A 16,510-nucleotide genomic window follows, 5' to 3' on the forward strand; every position below is an offset into this window, starting at 1 on the left:
AATTGACTAAATCAGGTCATATAGATATTGTTCTAACATTGGCAGGTTGAATTGACTATGACATTATTTAGTAAAGATATGTCTGCAGGCACTGTTCCTAGCTTGGCAAAATTCTGTGTGTACCAAGAAAAAAAAATGTTTAATCAATAAGTCCATTCTTAGGACGGAAAATATCACACAGCCCAGCTCTGTGATAGGCTCAACTGTGACACGGACAAAAGTGTTTTTTTTTTTTCTTTTATTGATTTTATTGGTACATTTTAGTTATACAGTATAGTTACATTCATTATTGGGATCTTGTACCTTTACATGACAGGTCTTGGTTCTCATTTTTCCCCTTGTCCCTGCCCTCCCTTCACCCCCTCCTCCTCTCCCCATTTGCAAACACTTTATTTCCATTTATTCATTTTGTCATATTTTTTTCTTTTCCCTTATTACCTCTCCCCTACCCTTCCCACTTTTCCCTACACCTTTGGCCCTTTTCTTCCTATTTCACATGGTCAATTATCTAATTAAAATCTTATGTACTATTATAGCTTTTCACACCAAAGAAACTATTCAGTATTTAAACAATGTGTGACTTATTTATTTCATTTAAGAATATATTCTCAATATGTATTCATTTTCCTATGAATGAATCTAATTTCTCATTCCTTATGGCTGAGTAGTTATTCCATTTTATAGAAAACCATTTCATCTTTATCTAATTTCCAACTGATGGGCAAATGGGCTGTTTCCAAGATTTAGCTATTACAAACTGTGCCGCTATAAACATGGGTGTGCATATATCACTGTGATATGATTCTTTTAATTCTTTTGGAAAGATACCCAGCAAAGGGATGGTGGGTCAAATGGAACCTCTAGTCCCAGCTCTTTGAGGTATCTCCATATTGGTTTTCACAGTGGTTGCACCATCTGCACTCCCACCAGCAATGGAGAAGGGTTCCTTTCTCCCCACAACCCCACCAACATTTGTTATTGGTTGATTTCTTGATAGCAGCCATTCTTTGTGGGGTGAGGTAGAATCTCAGGGTTGTTTTCATCTGCATCTCTCGAATGACCAGTGACGTGGAACATTTTTTCATATATTTACTTGCTGCTTTTACTTCTTTGTCTGAGAAATGTGTGTTCATTTCAGAAAAAAGTTTTGATGGAGCCTTCTAGGTGGAACCCTAGTGTTTGAACTATTTGTAACAGGGAAATCTATACTATGTAACTGTATTCATTTGTGAGCTCCGACACATAAATGCTGTGCCAAGGAAAACTCAAGTAGACAGGGAAGGTCATATATCTAGAACTTAGCCTTTCATCAGAGACAAGTTCTTTCTGAATCAACAGGATTCTATAAGGATAATTATGTTTCTACTGTGTAATGTGCTTTCATAGCTGTGTACGTAGGAAAAGAATGCAGATTTCATACCTAGATGTGCTATTTTTTAAAAATGAACACAGATAAAATATAAAGCTCGAACACATAAATCAACAATGATGAAATTATTGACCAAAACAAAATTATAGCCTGCCAATATATGGAAGTGACACAAATCTTCCCCTTATTTAATTGGATTGAGAAACTCACAGTATAAACTTCTGTAGCCTTTTGGTGCAGCACAATGATGGTTTGAATGTGTATTTCCATTCGCTGTGCGACAATTTATTTTAGAATCATTTATCCAATTCGCCTTTTCTCTAGGCAATAATTGGTAGCAAACTTACTAAATTAATAATAATTGTTTTACTTAGTTGAACCTGTTATTGTCACATGGAATGTTTTTGGTACAGCCTTTGATTATAAATTTCCTTTCTTTGTGTGTTTCTGATTTAGCTAACTCGATAAGAGAAAAAAAGATCAAAATGCCCTTTTTATATAGGAGTACCATGTTATCAACACAACTGTCACTGAACCCAAAAGAAGAAAAAAATTCTTGATTTGGGGAATGACTTGTTCATTGGAAACAAATTACTTTGTTTCCATAGATCATCTTAATATGCACTGTGATTTATTTTTTGTGTTGCTGCCACTACTTAAATAAAAACATCCTTCAAATATATAGGGAAAATAATCCACTATGATGACCTTTCTCAAAGTTCACTGACAGAAGCAAGAGATAACAAGCTTTTGTTAAAGTATCCCTATAGTAATAATAATGGCATACCATCGATTTTTATACAAAAGGAGATACTATGACAACAAAAGTTGCTTCTCCACCTAGAAAACAAGAAAAGAGACTTTATTTCAAAAGCTGAGTAGAAGTCAGTATTATAAGTAGAATTTTAAACCAGGTAGTATGTTCTAAAATAACTTAAAATAATGTTTAGTAATACTTTCAGAAATTCCTATTAAAGAGCTATGCTTTGAATATGTTAATATTTTGTCAGTATATATTTACTGAATGTCTACTGCTCATGAATTATTGTACTGCATCCTTTTAGAAAATTATTATCATTATTATTATTTGTATCACAGCTCAAAATAAGGACTTTGTGTTTTCGAGACAGGCAGCAGCACCACTGAGCTAGATCTCTGGCCCTAGAAAATTATTTTTAAGCAGCTACCATGCAAACTTACTTTTGCTGGGATATCTTTAAGTTCCATCATCCTAGAAGGTACCAACATGTCAAGGATTAGACCAAGAATTCAGTTTACAAGTATCAGTTAAGATAGTCAACACATGCTCACCATTAATACGTTGAATTTAAAAGCAGGTGGTATGATCAAAATATACGGTAATGCTTGCATTTAAATTTTTGCAGTAAAAGACTGTCATTAATATTTTTTGACTTATTTTGCATATTGTTACTCTAGATCTTCTTTGATTAATCAAACTTAATATTTTTACTCATTCCTTAATTGAGACTCTTTTCTCAAATGCTTTACCATCCAATTAAAGTTCTGAAATGAGTTGCAACAGAGAGTGAACTATAAGAAAGATCTTGTAACAATATTCTTGGGGTTACGAATGTAAAATTCTTTTTTTTTATTGAATACTAACTTTAAAAATGTCGTTTGCAGTGAAAATTTCTGATAATTATCATGAAGTCACACTTAATAATGCAGTGTTTAGTAGTAGAGTGAGAGTAATTATCAGATGATATTCCCCATAGGCATTTTCTAGATGTATTACTGAAAAAAAATAACTGTAGATGCCAAAGGTGTGATCAGATGGAGCATGAGCTACTAATACACACTGTCTTTGATTGGTTTTAAAAGACACTGATAAGTTATATGCATATTTTAATATGAATTTACTTATGCAAGATAAGAGTGTTTGCATTCATAATAATTTTTGTGAAGATGAATAATTTCAACATCTAAAAAAAGATAAGCGAATTAAAGAACTGTCACACCGAAAAGCAATTTAAGAGATCATTATGACTAAACATGTTATGGTATCCTAGAACCTAAATTGATATTAGGTAAAAACTTTTTGAAAAATGAGTAAACTGTGGCTTTTAGTTCATAAGTGATGAACACTGTTTCAAAAATAAAATAAGTATATCCTACCAATACAAAATAATGGAGAAAAATAAGTGGAAACTCTTTGTACTATAATATGCATAATTTCTATAAATCTGAAGTTATTATAAAATCTGAATTGTACTTTAAAAAAGTAAACAGAGGGTAGGAACAAGGGGAAAAAATGAGAACCAAAACCTGTCATGCAAAGGTACAAGATCCCAGTAATGAATGTAACTGTACTGTATACCTAGAATGTACCAATAAACTCAATAAAAAAAGTAAGCAGAGAAATCCCATTTTTACCACCTAACATTTTTGTGTTTGTAGTCAAATATGAGATGATTAAAACCTTCCACTTTAATAATCCTTCATGAATGCAAAATAAATGCGAATATTGGCACATGGAATTTATACGGGACTTCTGCTTGTGAAAACTACATAATCATTTATTGTTTTCTTTAGCATTGGGAAGTATTAATATTCAGGTTATTTCAACATCAATAAAAAGTAAGCAGAGAAATCCCATTTTTACCACCTAACATTTTTGTGTTTGTAGTCAAATATGAGATGATTAAAACCTTCCACTTTAATAATCCTTCATGAATGCAAAATAAATGCGAATATTGGCACATGGAATTTATACGGGACTTCTGCTTGTGAAAACTACATAATCATTTATTGTTTTCTTTAGCATTGGGAAGTATTAATATTCAGGTTATTTCAACATGGAGAAATTAAGAAAGATAACTTTCTACTAGTCTTAGGCTACAATAAAATTATTTAGCATGTTACAAGATATAATTTACTAAATGGACCATGGCTACTCAAAGTAATTCCTTTATGTATTTCTTAGGATTTTTAAAGATCTGTTACCTAAAAGTGAGCAATTTACACTATCAAGAGAGTAAGCTCCATTACTGGTATCAACTGTAAAATGGATTTAATTAATCAAAGTAGAAGTGCAATAAAAATGCAAGCATACCACATCACATTTCCAGCGCCTTGTTTACTGAAGCCTTCGCTGCTTGTGGCAAACTGCAAAGCAATTAAGGACCAGAGATGCTCAGATGCAATATGGCTGTGAATACCAATGGAGACACATGTCCACAAAGCAGGAAGCAACATTAACAAAGTGAAAATGAAAATCATTTCTGATGTCCAAATCTCTTTCCAATTTATTTCCCTTATTTCTGAATTTCAGTTGGTCCCTGCTGGCCTACTGGCAGTATTCCTTTGGATTCCATAATATAACGAGGGTCTCTAGTCCCAAATGTGATCAAGCACATTTTCTTAAACACAGAATCTACATAACTGAACAATTTAGCTTGTATTCATATTGCTTCGATGCCAGAATAGAAACTCCACTCTGTGGACTTTGAGGAGTCTCCACTTTGTGATTTAGAGGAAAGTCACTTTGTAACTAAAGTATTAAGGTCATCTGCTTGGCAAAGTTAGTGCACTAGAGGAGAATCAAGGTGTCCTCGAGGGTCACACATGAACACCAATACAAAGGTAAAATATATGAATATGTATATAAATAACTACATTGTGAATTTATAACTAAATGATAGGATCTGAGACCACTGTCTTCAGAATGACCTTACCGACACTTCTAAAAATAGTCATATCAACTCTCCTCATCTGCCTTACAGAAAATAGCTAAAGACAGCTTCAAGGCAGGAACTGTTTTAGTGGTTATGATTTTCCTTATACATATCGTTGTGTACGCCTCTGGCCAGATCTGAACATAAATACTTCACATTGGAGATCTTTCCTGGGCAGAAATAGTAGGATGCTGCTGACACTTTCTATACATATGCATTGGTATCCACTACTTGAAGTTACAAAATCCCTAATCCCAAATAATTTATATCCTTTGGCTGATAAATTTTTTATCCATGTTAAAATATTTAAGAATGGTAGTATGTTAATGATTCTATTTTTGTATCATTCTATGCACTTTCATTTGAAATTTATTTTTCTGCTTAACAGCAGTCTCAGTGGTTGTGTCAGAGAGTTCATATAGAAAAGCCATCATGCTTTTTGGTTTTTTGCTAATTAAGTTACCTTTCATAGCACAAATTTTTCCTGGTTCTCTAGATTTTTTTCACCTTGGAAATAACTGCTATTATATATCATGTCATTTCTTTAAAGTTATCCCTCAATAGTACCTTTTATCAGTTTGTTTCACAGATGCTTTATTCTTTGAGTTAAGCCTATGTCCTTGTTATTTGAGGTTTCCCATATCAATAAAGCATGCTAGTGTTTGTAGTATTGCACCCATGTAGGTATAAAATGAACTTGCATTTGTCACCATTACCAGTTCACATCTCCACTTAAACATCTAAGCTAAACTGCTCTTATTAGTCAATTCAAATTTCATATCCTGCTTAAAATGTCTTCATCTACAAATATAAAGTTTAAAAGGGGCCAAGTAATTATTTTAAGTTATTAATTGAATTAAAATATTTGACATAATCCAGTTAGAAAAGACAGGCATAAGGCAAATTTAAAATATGAAATAATAGTAAAATAATTTCTATTAGAGCATATATATGTATAGTAGGATATAAGAGTATGTATGTATCTTTGTTAACATCTTTTTTAACATTTCATGCAATCATGAATGTCAGGTTTATAGAAGTAATATGTAAGATGATCCCACTACTCACTGAATGTTTGCATTTCTACAATCTCTTGGCAAATAATTCTCAAACTTATGCTCAATTTGGGTCCTGAGGATTCTTATTCAACGCATTTGTTTCTAGTGTCACATTCAAATGACACATTCTTAACAAACTGCGTAGTGCATTTGTCTGCAGGTCCACACTTCTTCATCTGAAATCTTTGAAGCCTTTTGTGTATCTGAATTCTGAAATATTAGGTTTGTAAAATTGCAGTATACAACATATCCAGCAATATGTGGGGTACTGCATCAGAGCCAAACATCTGCGTCACACACATACATATTCATATTGAGCAGCACAAAGAACATGAATGGGCTCACGTCAATTCAGACAAGTTGTGCTGCCAAACAAGTTCAGGTCTAGTTAGGCTTTATGATTCAATAATTTATAAAACAGTTCCTGTTTTCTGAGATTTATGAATTTCAAAATTATAAAACCATGATCATTATTTTTTATTTCTCTCTTTGTATTATGTGATAAAATTATGCAATAATATTTTGAAGAAAATTTGTTAATATTTGCTTGCTAAACATTTCTGAATGCCAAACATTATATAGGTTTTTTTAAAAGCTAGTAGACAGGTGACTATTAACATTCAACCAGGTTGTCTCTATTCAAGCTAAAGCCACAAAGCTAAACAAAGACTATAGGAACAAGATAGTCCAAATCCAGAAGTAAATGACAGTACACTTACTACATTTTCACTCCATTAGTAAAACTGTCCTTGATTCTACCTCTCATTACTATATGATTTTAAATACTTAATTTTATATATTATGTTCATTATTATAGCAATATATAATACATAGAATTATAACACAAAATAAAAATTTAAAAGGACAGAAAAAGCACCAATATATATAAATATTTAGCATTTCTCAAATCCACTGGATTGAGTACTCTTGTGATTTACTTGCTTGTTACAAAAACGTAATCCATACTTCATATCCTTCATGTTGTGTCCTAAACCTTAATACCAAGAGTGCGAGATAGGACACAGAATGATATTTCCCAAATTTTAAATATATGCCCCTGGTGATACAAATGGTGATTTTAGTTGACATGTAAGTCATATTTTTCATTTAATAATTATTTAGCAATTGAAATTTTTAATAAATTTACTTAAAACCTTTCATTGATCACTTTAATGTTTGTGTTGACATTAAACTTGCTTTCTGACATTTTGCTTATGTTAAAGATGCTTTATAAATCTAATCAACTTGGAGAAAACTATTACTTTGTATTTAAATAACAAACATTTGGTGATCAAGAGAACGATTAAATTATGGTTTTTGGATGACAGAAATTTGGGAAATAAATCATCTGGCTAAGAATGTAGACTCTAAAGAGTTCTAGGTTTGATGATTGCTTTACATTAACTATGGAGAATAGCTAGTATAATAGCTGATCCAAAATGAAAGTCCAATGAATGCTTGTGCTAAATGAAAAGCAAATAATCATCTGTTCAGCACATCTCTTTTTATAACCAACCAGCATAAGGTCAAATACAAGGACAAATAATATGTAAAGAGCTTTAGTGCAAAGGATCAACTACCCCTGTCCTGGGTTTGTCTTTATCCACTCAACAAATAGAAACATCACATTCTGCCTACAATTCTTTCCTTTTTATAACATGTATATATTTTCAATACATATCATTTGGAATCATTTTGAGGAATTGGTATATATGTACATGGTATCTTGATCATTTCCAGTCCCACCCTCTCCTGTCTTATCCCACCCTTCTGTCTACATGTTTAGAAGCAAGAAAATAGTTTCCCATTCAGTGCATTACAATTATTAGATGGCTCAGTGCTAACTAAAGTACATGAACATAGAATGTACAAGTGAATCATAACTTAGGAACAACAACTAAAGCAAGAACTAACCACTTATAGACATTGTATTTGTTTATTTTATTATATTTAATTGAAGTTGTTATTGGGGAGTATCTAGCTTTATATTATCTTCATCAGCCTTGAACTTGTCACAAAAAAAAAACATGTAATTTAAACATCAAACAAACCACGCAAAAAACAAATCAAAACTGCCAATTCCTAAAGTAACTTTCACATATTTCATGATGAGATAGTACCATTGTTCTGAAGAACATAGAAGGAAAATGAGCATTTTGTAACTTTAAAACATGGGGATTTTCTGGGACAGAAAATAAAGAATTTGGTAAGCATATGCTTTCAAATCAAAAGTCTAAAACCTAACCCCACTGAGTATTGTGCAAGTCCTCCTGAAAACTCCAAGGGCTGCTTGAGACATGAGAAAAAAATTTTTCCAAAAATTAATTTCCAATCTCTTAAGACAAAACAATTTTCTTTCTTTAAATATTTTAAAACACATTCCTCGGGAACTAATCTGAACATTTAAAGACTGTGATAGTTCCCTTATATCTCATTAAAACTGCTTAATTGATATTGACATAAATTTCCATTAGAGATTAACCTTAAAAGACATGTAACAGCCCCTTTCCTTGCAAGTTCAACGTATTTTTTTGTGAATCTAAATCCAGCTTGATTGGCTTATGACCGGTTTTTCTTTGCACATTAATCCCACCTCTGGTGAATTTTATTAGCTCTGGGATCCCATACACATGGATAGAGTGGGCAAACTATTTATTGTTATCAACAGTGCATAGTGTGTACTTTTCCACTTTTATTTTGTCTTTCTTTCTTGCTTGCTTGCTTTTTGAGATTGCATTGAGAAGAGTATAATAAACTCATTGAAAATGCTGATAAGGACTGGGTGGATGATGTTGCTTTTCCTTTCCTCCTTCAAATATCATACATTCTCCATTGCCAACTGAGTATGACAGTGAAGGGTACAATCATCATTTCCTTGGTTCCTTTTAAGGAATGTCATTGTAAAATATGTTGAATTTTCAAGACTCCATCCTCTAGATTCTAATCTTCATTAGGCTCTATTGTACTATTTATGGCCCTATTTACTCACTCTCCATTTACTTAAATTAATTTCTTTACATTCCTGAAACTTAGAGTCAAACATGGTCAGCCTAAAACCTTATTCTTCCTAATAACAGTACTTTTCTGGGCTATCACTTCATAAGCTGGGATCCAGAAGGACAGTGTGCTTATTATTTCTCAGAGCCAGCAGACATGCCTTTTCAGGGCCAGTGCACCTGTTTGCTGTTCCTTCAACCTGCAATGCTCTTTGCCACATTACATGGCTATGTCCTGTCCTCTAAATTCGGCCTTCTCAGTGAGATTTTCTTAGGCCCGTGTCTAAAACAACAACATGCTTTAAGTTTCTCTCTTGATTCTTTTTTCACCTTATAAAAATGTGATTCAAGTTAAGAAATAATGACAGATTCATAGTATCTAGCCAGTTATGCTGTGGATTTTATACATATTATTGCATAGCTATTTGGTCATTAACTACTATGTGCCCAGTGACTACCATGAGCCAGACTGTGGTATTTACCAGACACGGAATGGCAAATGAATTAGAACGCTTAACTTCCCTGCAGTTTGGAGACTAAAAATAAGTCAAATTCCTTTTGTCTCATGCATTCATCTGCAGAACAACCCTTACCAATTTGATTTCTTCAACATTATTCTCTGCCTTTTCTACATTTTACAACAGGGATTAACCCTGACTTCTAACTTTGGATTAAAAACACCTGGGTTACTATTCTTGAAATTTTTTCTCTGTATTTTTACCTGACCAACTTCAACTCATTCAACATTTAAGACGTGGTATTGATTTGCTTTAAAGCTGATGAGTCTCCTTTCTTAGGGCTTTTTTAGATGCTTGTTACTTGTGCTTTTGGTTTTCTTTGTTTTTATAAAAATTTAAACACACAATGTATTTTTCACACATGTATATATTTGTGTGTTTACTTAAATAATGTTAAAATAATAAGTTATTTAGTTAATAAGTTATTCTTTGCAAGAATCTTTCTTCATCTTCAACCCTTTAAGCAAAAGTAGTTCATGTGTACTTAAAATGGATTCATCCCATGGCTACTCATCCTGTTCCTTATCACATTATCACAGAATCATTTGCTTGACATTCTATGACATCTCTGAGTTGTCACTTATCTTTTTGTTATGCCAGCAAACAACACAAATGTATAAAAGTTTCATAAACAAATCAGTACATTACACTCTTCTATGAACATATGAGGATCAGGCTTCTAATATATGGATGCTGGTGGGGGGGTCACCCAAACTGCATCTAAGCCAAGGTGGCACTCTTGTTGTCCTCACAACTACCTCTTGGGAAGGGCATGGTCAGAAGATGAGGAGGAAGGTAGATGTATACGAAAGATTAAAATAGTTAATAAAAGGAAAATGTTTAAAATGTTTAAAACGGTAGGAACTTTGAATGAAACATAGATCTTGAAATAATCTAAGTGCAAAGTTACTATGAACTTCATACTCTAGGGGAAAAACAAGACTCACATAGATCTTTTTCTATTTGAACAACCATTTAATTTCAGAAACATGAAAATGGTATGGAAATCCACATGGATGTCACGAAACATCACATTCTTCAAAACTATGCCTTCATCACCACTCTTGACAAGTTTGTGAGTCAGTCTAGCATCATAAAACTTCCAAAAGCCTGGGATAAATAGTTTTATAATCTAAGGTGTTTACCTATTCTACCTTATCTATTTTTTCTTTAAGAATCTCCCATCTGACCACTTATTCATGATCAAGTGTATTTCTCTGTCAACATTTTTATTCTGTAAGATTTCCTGTTAGACCAATCTTTCATCCTTCTTGTTGTCGCTTGATGTGTTTTATCTTTATTTCTTAATTTTCTTTAAATTGTACCATTAAAATCCAGACGTTAGATGTTAACAAAGACCTGTGGAGTCTTCTTGTGTTGCCTAAAACACGAATGTCCAGGCTTCTAGCTCCAGTGATGTTTACATAAAAGTAACTGCCCTTGATGCCTATATTTCTTGCATGTATTTGTCCTCAATAGGCCCTTGCCTGCCTATAGATTTACTTACAATGAGATTTTGTGACTCTCTTGAGTCTCTCACAGCTAGTACTTATGGTGAAAAAGAGCACCAGAAGGGAAAACACAAATTTAAGAATAATCTCTTATAAATTCCTACTATCATAGTCTTACTGGAATCTGTGCGACTAGTTTATCTCGAGGGAGGAAAAAAATCTATACATGATGCAAGCCAATTCCAGCCTAGAAAGTATTCAAGATATGCTTTCCAGACTGTTTATGTGAAATATTGCTTCTTTTCTTCTCCTGTGCATAGATTTCTAGAATCGATGAAAGCCTATACCGTGAATGCATCATTCCATGGAAGCTTCTTATCAAGGCTTTGTGTCAACACCTCCTGAAAAAAGCAACATTTAAATGTGGACTTGGACTTCACTCACTGTCCTCAAGTTTTGTCTCCTATTAGGACATTCCCTTCATTTTCATATAGCTGGTAATAGGAATTCAAACATGAAACCAAAAAAGAGGCTGTTTCTGAGCCAGCACTTTCTAAATGAATATTGTATTATTAGTACATAAAGTGTATTTAATATGGTAGCAATAATTCACTTTAGATATTTTTCAAGAAGTTGTAAAATCCCTTTTAAAAAAGAAAATATATTAGTGGCCCTGGGGACAAACAAGGCTATTAATAGCAGAGGTTTTATTAGCTTTCCAAGTATTTCTTCAACTTGTGGCATTTGAAAATACTAACATCCTCTCATTTTATTCGTGTCTCTAGGGTCTAATGTCATCTTAGATTTTTGGTTTAATACTACTTTACATTGTATTCCCTCTTTTATAAACCATGCTCCAAATTTTAATAACTGGGATATATTGAAAATCAACTGCTCACAGATCTGTAAAATTTTTCCCTTTTTTCTGTTTTCACATAGAAACAAATATATCTTTCACATATTTAAATGTATTTCAGAATATCTTGAGCTTCAAAATAGTCTTTGAATGCATTTATTATTGTGTTTTTTTCTATCATAGTCACAGTTACTTCCCACATCTTGAGCTTTCACTTATATTTTATGGGAAAATAACAGGCTATCTCAAATGCATCAGCTCCGCATGCCTTTCTGGTTTCTTTAATTCTTGCTTCTATTTTCCCCAATTTCTTGCTGCATTTCTTTTAAAGCTTAACTTTCCTGGAGGTTTTAATTGGTCCATTTTTAATTCCTTTTGACATCATGTAATTATTGGTTTCCCTTCTAGGGGAAAAACACCAGAGTCATGTTGTTAAATATAATATACTGTATTGTAGAACCTCTGTGAGCACTTCAAATTGACCTTTCGTATTATATGTATGGAGTCAGCACTGCACAATATGTCCCCATGTTGTATTCTAATATTTTAAACAGATCTTCTGCATTCATTGCAGACAATCTCTTGCTTAACTTATGTACCTCCCTAAAGTTCCTGCTATCTTTATTACAATGACCTTGAGGCTATATTCACTTCTGGCCAATTAAGCTGTAAATCAGAATTTATCACTAATAGCAGTGCAATTATAGGCTACAGTGAAATTGCTCAGCAAAGAGAATATCTGTATACATTTAGGTTCTGTTTATCTGCTAAAGAACAGACAAAATTAGAACAACTACTACTTTAACACTCAAAAAATTTTCTACCTCGGCTATTTACACTTTATTCTTCTAAAATTTGTGCTATATTCTATATTTTACTTTTACATACCTTTAGCAAGATTGAGTTAAATATTACATTTTATTAGGCATGAAATGTAAATTATAGGTATATATGTGTGTGTGTGTGTGTGTGTGTGTGTGTGTGTATTCTTAATCTTGTAAAACATCAAACTTTGCAGCCAATGGAGTTTTAAATTGTTGCATCTTCATTAATTGCATTGACATTGTCAAAAGCACAAATTTTAATGGCTAATTGCTTTTCCACTTTCAGGACAAAACAGGCAAGCTGTGTTGAATTTAGTCAGATGTTCTCCTTTATTTTGCAATTTGTGAGAGCTCTAGTCAACATGGGCATCCAATGTTCCCTCTCTGTGAGAAGGCCATAAATCTGAGCAAAGAGAAAAGTTATGGAGTTGAACACATTGTAAAGATAAAAGAACTGGTGAGTATGGAGAAGTTGCAGCAGAAGCTAAAGTATCAAATGTATTATGAAAGAAGTCTTCTGACATCTTTGAAACAAGTGCTCCTGTAATTTGTGATTTTTGTGCACCCCTTTGGTTGTATAAATATATGACTTAAGAACATGTTCATGAATATATTTTTACTTTATAGATCACTTTATCATGTAGAGGAATTTCTGGGTCTTTGTATGGAGAATATTTGCCTACATACTTAATCATGTATTATTATACATGCACTAAATTTGGACTGATATTTGGAGTTGACAATCACCAGCTTACAGTTAAATATTCATGAAAGAAAACATTCAAGTGTAAAGTATTTGAAAAAGTAAGGAAAATTTGTTAGGTTTTTTGTTATGTAAATTCATTACAAGCACTTTTACAAAGCTAGGGTTGTAAACAAATGCTGTCAAGTAGCTCTTTACATAACATACAATTCATTCTCTTGCAGGACAACACTGAGCTCAATATCTTTGTTGTGTAGATAATGTTATCATTGAAATATTATGAAATAGTGTATAGTACTAGCCTAATAATAGCAGATCCTTTAGTTAGAAAACTGAAACCTCTTATTTCTTCAAGAATTACCTTTAAAAAGATAGATTGAAAGTAGTCTTGATTTTAGTAATTATTAATGTGTACCTGGGAGACACTAAAAATGTAATCGATAATTTGCCTTTTACAGACTCTTCTTATCTTTAAATTATGATATAGACTTAGACTTTTGGGCATTCTCCATTTAAAATATACTATATTTATGTATTTTATTTCAAAGCAAATTTTAATGTTTTTTCCTACCTTATGCTTAAGTAAAATTCTGTTCCAATTTATAATCTCTGGTTAGTCTAGAACATAGAATATAAACTATCTTGGGCCAGGGATTTAGCTCACTAGTTCGGTGGCCTGCCTTGCAAGCACAAAGACCCGAGTTCAATCCCCGGTACCAAAAAAATAAATAAATAAATGAATATAAACTATCTTACTAATTTCAGAATTACTCAAAACAGACATTTATAAAGTATTGCAAAGGATATAGCACTGAATTTGAAAACATCTCTTTTAGAAGAGAAAACAAAACAGTTCATCTATACCTGGAATGCAGTGTAAACAGTATCTTCATGGATTGTGCAAATTCTCAAAGGAAGACATTCAAAAGGTATGCCTTGTCACAGTGTAGAAAACAATAGAGTAAGGAAAGAATCTAAGATATTGTTTCTAAAGTGGGCTTTATTTTTACAGAGGCTTTAATCAATACAAGTGAGTCGTCCAAAGTATAGCATTGTTTTTTCAACACAGTTCATTTTATTTTTTTTCCTCATTGAGTTTATTGGTACATTTTAGGTATACAGTACAGTTACATTCATCATTGGCATCTTATACCTTTACGACAGGTCTTGGTTCTCATTTTTTCCCCTTATCCCTGCCCTCCCTTCACCCCCTCTTCGAAAAAAAAATGGAAATAAAATGTTTGCATATAGTATTTAGTTTTATTAATTTGTCCACTCATTTGTATCATATTTATTGAAAATGTATTATGCATTAAAACATTTTATAAGAAGAGGAAGGAACAAAAGTAAGATGATCTTTTCCCTCAAAAACTTTAGATCTTAATTAAAAAGAGAAAATCATCAAGAAAACAAAGTTATAGCAAAGATAAAGAATGAGTATCCCAGGGCCGGGGACTTAGCTCAGCGGTTCTGTGGCCTGCTTTGCAAGCGCAAGGACCTGAGTTCAATCCCTGGTACCAAAAAACAAACAAACAAACAAACAAACAAACAAATGAGGAGCCCAGAAGAGCTAAGATGGAATTGAAGAAGACACATAGGAATGACTCCACCAGGGTCACCTTGCAGTTACTAAGAATGAAAACAGCCCATCATACTTGGGAAAATTTTTCCAATAAGATCATTGATGATCAACTTCTTCACTCACGTCACAGGCCTCTCAGTTACATGATATGTCCAAAGTTTAGTGTTTCTAACAATGCTAATCATAATCACTCTTGTTTGTTTACTAGTGTATTTTTGTGTGTGTTTTTGTTTGTTTGTTTTTTTACTGAGAATAAAGTAGTAGAGCTACAGCTAACACAAGAACTTGCATTCAATGCAGCATATGTTTGTATTAATCAGGATGCTGGAGTAGCAAGAAATCCAGAAATTTCACTGACTTAATAACATACAGTTGGTTTCATACACGTGCAAAGTCTGAAGCAAGTCAAACCAGCCCTCCTCCGTTTTAGTATCTAAATCATCAAAACAGGGACCTCCACAGACAGGTGAAGAGAATCTGAGGAAGAGCTGAAAGTAGACAATATGAAAAGAGTTCCACTCACTGATACCAACGTAGATTGGCCAGAATTCCTGCGATGTGATTCAACCTCCCCAGTAATTGCAGTGTCAATTTAAATAAGAAATGCCTAGTGAATTAGTTTTGCACAATTCTGAGTGTGTCTGACTGATTGACTTACTGAAGAGGGAAGACCTAACCTCGATGTAGGTGGTCCCAACCAATAGGCTTGTAGCATGGATGGATAAAAAGAGAAGAAAGAAGGAAATCTACTCTTTTTTTTTTCCTCATTGAGTTTATTGGTACATTTTAGGTATACAGTACAGTTACATTCATTACTGGGATCTTGTGCCTTTACATGACAGGTCTTGGTTCTCATTTTTTCCCCTTGTCCCTGCCCTCCCTTCAGCCCTCCTCCCTCCCCCTTTACAAACACTTCATTTCCATTTCTTCATTTTCTCATATTTTTCTACCCTTTTGCTTCTTCAGTGGCACACCAGTCTTTGCCATTGAATTTCAGTCTTCAGATCTGACCCTTTGTTCAGCCTTCCAGTGCAGATCCTTCAGCTTTCTGATATGGACTCACACTAGATTATCCAGTGAGCTATAGGGCTTTGAAGTTTGACTGGATCCTCTGTCTCTCCAGCTCACAGAAAGTCCTTTTGGATTCTTCCACCCTGACTAGGAAGGTGACCATTTTGAACCTAATTTGTAAATTACTCAGATAGATCTATCCCATGTGCCCAATGAGATATATGTTGTATGTTGTCTAAGTACTGTAACACTCATAGTTGTAGAATAGAAAAGTACTTTCATACCATTTTTTAATGAACAAAATAACTATAAATCTGACACATTTGGTTTCACCTTAACTCTCTTATTATACAAAATATTTTGTTTATTTTAGAAAATGTTTCTTTTTAACATCAACTTATCTCTAATTATTGTTCAGGTGGAGAAGATAAAGTCTTTTTCCAGTTG

General features: G+C 33.1%; 1 long non-coding RNA gene across 1 annotated transcript in view; it reads right to left on the reverse strand.

Moving 5' to 3' along the window:
- Window positions 1-1,080: 1,080 nt before the first annotated feature.
- LOC104871128 overlaps window positions 1,081-16,510 on the reverse strand; it is a 35,010-nt gene continuing 19,580 nt past the window's right edge. Inside the window, exons 2-4 of the long non-coding RNA XR_782758.2 lie at window positions 4,443-4,495; window positions 2,570-2,600; window positions 1,081-2,209 (exon numbers count right to left, since the gene is read on the reverse strand). This is a non-coding gene — a long non-coding RNA (uncharacterized LOC104871128). The remainder of the gene's footprint in view (window positions 2,210-2,569; window positions 2,601-4,442; window positions 4,496-16,510) is intronic.

Source organism: Fukomys damarensis, unplaced genomic scaffold (assembly GCF_012274545.1).
Source record: "Fukomys damarensis isolate Sample0158 unplaced genomic scaffold, DMR_v1.0_HiC HiC_scaffold_38, whole genome shotgun sequence".
Lineage (NCBI taxonomy): Eukaryota > Metazoa > Chordata > Mammalia > Rodentia > Bathyergidae > Fukomys > Fukomys damarensis.